Here is a 6,057-nt window from a genome sequence, read left to right as displayed (position 1 = left end):
TTTTTGAGTTCACTGAAAATCACACTTCATTTGCTTCTGTCAGATTCCAACTTACAATGCTTTTCATTTACTCTGAATAAGGTATTCACAACTCATGCTTTTGGCTTACCGGATGGCTCAAACTGAAATGCACGTGGAGGTGTGAATGTGTTCGTTTGTGGCAGATAGCGAACTTTCGTCTCCTGTTTCGGTTACTCATTGTCATGGCCAACTCGCGGAGAGCAGCTGAAGGAACAAGCAGCACGCTTGATACCGTGGAAAAACACTGGCCTTTATTTCCTACGCACTCATCTTTTATAGCAACCTGGTGATGACGTAACATGATGCATATCACATATCACACAACACAATCAGCGCGTGTAGCGGTGGCTATTATGTTACACTCCTCCCCACCAACAAACAAAAAACAACGATAGTTTAGCGGCCTTCGTGGTTAGAAACGCACAACTGCTTTTCTTGTCCTCGTGCTTCTTCGCAGCATTGGCGTAGTATCATGGGTAGTAGGCACAACCAGATCGCGTGTTGCTGCTCCACTTTCGCTGCATGATTCAGGACTCAGCTCAGCAGCTGGATTCGGTTGCTCCGACTCACACTTTCTGGGTAGCGGAACTAGTTGCTCAGCCGGTTGCACACCCGCCCGTTCCGACACACTCCGTGGTTGACGTAGCTGGTTGCACAGGCGTCGGTGAAGAAGTCTGTCGCTCAGGCGGCAGTCCAGGGGGCGCACTAAATGGGGCGAAGTTCGGCCGCAGGTGTTCTTGATGGCGCCGCCAACACCTACCGTCTGACAAAACGACATCAGCGATTTTATCGGTGGCTTTGTCAGTCACTCTTGCTGGCATCCAGGTTGGCCCCGAACGGAAATTCCGTGCGTAGATGTAGTCTCCGGGTCTTACGGGCGGCGTGGTTCGAGCTCCACCATCATGGACAATCTTCTGCTTGAGCTGCTTCAGCAAGACATTAGCTCTCATGTCTGGATGCAACAACGTTAGAGCAGTCTTTAATTTACGGCCCATGATCAGCTCCGCTGGCGAGCCCCCGGTAGTTTCGTGGGGAGTAATCCTGTAATTGAAAAGAATACGGGCAAGTTGGCATGTAAAACTCCCTCCAACCGATTTCTTTAGCTTTGACTTGATTCACTGAACTGCGCGTTCTGCAGCCCCGTTTGACGCTGGATGGTATGGAGGTGTCAGTACTTGTTTGATGCCATTTCGATGCAGGAAGTTTTTGAATTCCTCGCTCACGAACGCTGGTCCGTTGTCGGACACCACTACGTCTGGCAATCCGCGAGTAGCAAACATAACCCTCAGGCATGCCTCAGGTATGCTGCCGATGGTGTAGATATAGGCACGGCCTCTATCCACTTTGAAAATGCATCGATAACGATCAGCAAGTAGCGGCTCTTCAAAGGTCCAGCGAAGTCAATATGAAGGCGAGACGATGGTCTGTCCGGAAACGGCCATGGCGTCATCGCTACCGGCGGCGCAACCCTCTGGTGTTCTTGGCAGACCTGACACTGGCGAACTGCAGCGGTAATGTCCTCGTCCAACGAAGACCACCAGACGTGACTCCTGGCGATAACCTTCATCTTGGTCATTCCCGGGTGCCCCTCATGAAGGAGTCGCAACACTTCTTGCTGTAATGCACTTGGGATGACCACTCGCGATTCGAGAAGTATACAGTCTTCTTGCACGCTCATCTGAAGTTTTCGATCTGCGTAGAACCTGAACTCGGGATCACGTAGCTCAGCTCCAGACCATAAGGCATCTCGTAGCTTCGCTAAGGTTGGGTCCTTGGAAGTAGCTTCCGCGACTACAGTTGACCGTAGCACCCGAGGATAAGCAGCCTCCGAGCATGAAAACTTCCGCTGGCCTTTCCACAGGTTGAGCGTACACTGGTAGTGGTAGGCGACTCAAACCATCCGCGTTGGCAATGCTTGCTCCCGGCCGGTACATGAGCTTGTAGTTATACGCACCAAGCATCACAGCCCAACGCATGATACGCGGTGAACACATCTCAGGTACGCGCTTGTCCGGAGAAAGCAAGCCCAGTAATGGTTTATGATCCGTGATAGCCTCGAACTCGCGTCTCCAGAGGTATTGTCGGAACTTGGTTACGCCAAACATGAGCGCAAGAGCCTCCTTGTCGATATGACTAATTTCGCTCGGCTGGTGCGAGACTTCGTGATGCAAATGCGATTGGTCGTTCAGCCCCCGAGTCTTCTCTATGGGCCAGAACGGCGCCAACGCCGTACGGTGACGCATCACATACGAGAACCACGGGTTTCTTGGGGTCATAATGCGCCAGCACTGCTGCTGAAACAAGTAGCTCCTTGCTCCTTTGGAAAGCACGTTCGTGGTCCTCACGCCACTCCCACGACACATTGGCCACAAGCAGCTCGTTCAAGGGATGCAACACACTAGACAGCCCCGGCAGAAACCTGCGGTAGAAGTTGACTAGGCCTAGGTAACTCTGTAATGCCTTTTGACATCTTCGGGTCTAGGCGCCTTCAGCATGGCCTCTACCTTTTCAGGGTTGGGTTGAAACCCCGCAGCCGTGACAACGTGAGCCAGGTATTCAACTTGTCGTTCCAGGAAGGTACACTTATCAAGCTTCAATTTTAGCCCAGCTTGTTTCAGTCGGCTTAGGACTAGACCCAGGTTTGTTATATGGTCCTGGTCGTCACGTCCAGTCACAAGAACATCGTCGAAGTACACCACAACGTGTCTGAGCCCTTGTAGCAGATTTTCCATCTCCCGCTGGAAAATTGAAGGAGCAGATGTGACGCCAAAAGGCCAACGCGTGTATTGGTACAGTCCTTTTGGTGTGTTGATAGTCACCAGCTTGCGAGATGCCTCGTCCAGTTCAACTTGCAGATACGCATCCTTCAAGTCCAATTTGCTGAACTTCTCGCCACCGCTAAGACGGCTAAACAGGTCTTCAACGCGTGGTATCGGGTATTTGTCAGGCACTGTCACGGGATTAACAGTGACTTTGAAGTCGCCACATATCCGAATCTGGCCACTCCGCTTCAAGATAGGCACGATAGGCGCAGCCCATTCCGAAGTCTTGACTGGACGCAGCACTCCAACTCGTTCCATGTGCATCAGTTCCTCGTTGACGCGGTCGATCATTGCGAACGGAACAGGACGAGCCTTGAAGAACCGCGGCTTCGCGTTGTCTTCGATGGTTATTTTCGCGGACACTCCCTTGAATGTTCCCAAGGCGTCGTCGAAAACACTCGCATACTCAGCGACCAGTCCCTCAACCGACGTGATAGCCTTAACGTCCATCACATTGCGCAGCTCGATTCCGAGGCCTTTTATCCAGCCACGCCCCATAAGGGACGGGCAGCGCCCTGGGACGACGTACAACACGTCCCGGCACTCATGGTTTCCCAGTCGTACAGTCGCAGGCAGGCTGCCTTGCACGGGGGACAGCTCACCGGTGTAACCTTTCAGCATGACGCTTGACGGTTCCAGACGACACGACGGAAATATGCGGCGAAAGGTCTCTTCCGACACGACAGACACACTTGCTCCCGTGTCAATTTCCATAATGAGTGAAGTTCCATTCACGGACACCTCAACCCTGTACGGGCTACCGTCATGATCCGGTGCGCGCACTTGCCACATTTCGTAGACTTGCGGTGCCGGTGTCTCAGAGCGGCTTTCTTCGCCGGCTACGGTATGGATTGACTGATGCTTCCGGGAAAAAAACGCTGAACCACCTGCGCTCGTCACTGTAACTGCCTTGCCCTTGCACACTCGCGCCAGGTGCCCCTTGCTTCGACACTTGTGACAGACGCTACTTGCATGTCGACACTGCGTCGCCAGATGCTCGCCTCCGCAGCGGAAACATGAAACTGGTTTATGCTTCTGATTTCCTGTATCACGTGACACGGCATTCGTCGGCGCAACAGTCATTGGCGTGGCTGTTGACAGCGCGCGAGAATCTTTGTTCGCCGCTTCCATCGCGATAACTGTTTTCTTTGCGGTATCAAGGGTCAAATCTGGTGACTCCAACAGTCATCGCTGCATTGCCTCGTCGTTGACGCCTGCCACAATGCGGTCACGAAGCATTCTGTCTCGAAACGAGCCGAAAGCACAATCGTCAGCAAGTTTGTTCAGGCTAGCGAAGAAATCCCCAGCCGTTTCACCAGAATGACGTATTCTTGAATTAAACTTGAACGTTGCCACCACTTCCGATGGTCTCTGCGAAAAGTGCTTCTTCAGTACGTCAAGGATCGTTGACAGGCTTGTTTCTGACGGCTTCGACGGTGACAGCAGGTTCCGCAGTAATGAATACGTGGCCGGTCCCAAACAGGTGAGAAGTACTGCTCGCTTTTTTTCATCTTCGACGTCGTTGGCTATGAAAAACTGTTCTACACGCTCTTGATACTCATCCCAGCTGGTTGTTCCCACGTCGAACGGCTCAAGCTTGCCGACTCCAGGCATTCTCACTGATATACGGTAGAGAACACAGCCTCACAGGGGACGTTCCAGGCAGCACCAGCAGATCACATTTTCATCTTCGTCGCCACTGTCATGGCCAACTCGCGGAGAGCAGCTGAAGGAACAAGCAGCACGCTTGATACCGTGGAAGAACACTGGCCTTTATTTCCTACGCACTCATCTTTTATAGCAACCTGGTGATGACGTAACATGATGCATATCACATATCACACATCACATATCAGCGCGTGTAGCGGTGGCTATTATGTTACACTCATACATCGAAGGAATGGGAGTGATTCATTGACAAGTGAACTGAATATGCACTAAGTTTAGGTGGATGTCTGACTTCTGATGTCACTATAATTCACATACAGTCGGCCACAAAATAATATGAACCACGGGAGCACGTGCCAAAATTGCCATCTGCGCTGTTTAGTGGTGAGCCATCTGCTGTCGAGAGTGCTGCTCTGGAGAATGCGTGGCCACAGCTATGCTCTCAACAGCGGATGGCTCGACCCTAGACAGTGTAGACGGCAATTTCATCACACACTTGTGTGGCCCGTATTATATTGTGGTCAATTGTACCTGAGAGACTTTTCGTTTAGGGTGAAATGAGCTGACGGCTCTGTTTTTCATGGTGATGCTCCAATGAGGGCCTCAGCCTCAGCGAACGTGACCAACGTAATCGTAAAAATGAGGGCACCTCATCAGATTTTACATGAAACGAAAAGTCTTCCTCAAGTACATTAACGAGAACCAACAGACAATCAAGGCAAGGAAGCTATAGGGGATGTTATTTGTAGTAATTAAAAAAATTAAAGTGAACAAAAAGAGAACGTGCTGCCAGCATCGACCGATATACACAGATATACTCAATAAAATGGGCAGGAGGAATACCGCTGCCGTAGCTCAATCGGTAGGGCATCAGATGCATTATTCGAAGGTTGCATATTGGGTCCCTGCTGCTGGCAAGTTGTCTTTTCATCCACTTTAGTTTCTTCACATTTATGTCATAGTTGCTACAAATAACGTCCCCAATACTTATCGTGGCTTGACTGTCTGTTAGTTGTCATTAAGGTTGTCTAACAAAGAAAAACAGAGCCCTTTAGTCCCTTCTTTTGTTCATTCCTCAAGTACATGACATAGTGACATCACAAGTCAAGCTTACTCAGCCACCTAAACTTCGTAAAACTTGATATTCAGTTCACTTGTGAATGCGGAAATATGGAGTAGAGACTCTGTATTAACTCATTCTCAGGAAGTTTTACTTATAAAGACGTTTATTAGCGGGCACTCGGCGACGATAAACGACTGCGACAGTCAAGGCGGGGTGCCGACTCTGAGCGCGAGAAGCGTGCTGTCCCAGAAGAGCGGAAGAGGACGACCCACTAGTAAGCGCTCGAGAGGGCGACCCATTAGAGGCTTCCAACGCTTCGCTACAATTACCCCGGGTACGAAAAGGGAGCCGCCTGGCGACCTAACTGCTTGTCACTATGAGCGGGTCATGGTAGGGTTTCAGGCGCTCCACGTTGACAATGTCGCGCCCTCGACGGCGCATGTCCGAAGATGGTTCAAGGGGTTCGATCACGTAGTTGACCGG

At 51.0% G+C, this 6,057-nt stretch overlaps 1 long non-coding RNA gene across 1 annotated transcript; it reads right to left on the bottom strand.

Moving 5' to 3' along the window:
- Positions 1-250: 250 nt before the first annotated feature.
- LOC125759063 (uncharacterized) lies at positions 251-4,730 on the bottom strand. Its single transcript, XR_007416671.1, has 2 exons — positions 4,649-4,730; positions 251-304 (listed from the first exon to the last, which is right to left on the bottom strand). It is a non-coding gene; the product is annotated as an uncharacterized LOC125759063 (long non-coding RNA).
- Positions 4,731-6,057: the final 1,327 nt, after the last annotated feature.

Source organism: Rhipicephalus sanguineus, chromosome 6 (assembly GCF_013339695.2).
Source record: "Rhipicephalus sanguineus isolate Rsan-2018 chromosome 6, BIME_Rsan_1.4, whole genome shotgun sequence".
NCBI classification, from domain to species: domain Eukaryota; kingdom Metazoa; phylum Arthropoda; class Arachnida; order Ixodida; family Ixodidae; genus Rhipicephalus; species Rhipicephalus sanguineus.
The sequence above is the reverse complement of the archived record's forward strand: the minus strand, read 5'-3'. Positions and strand labels throughout refer to the sequence as shown.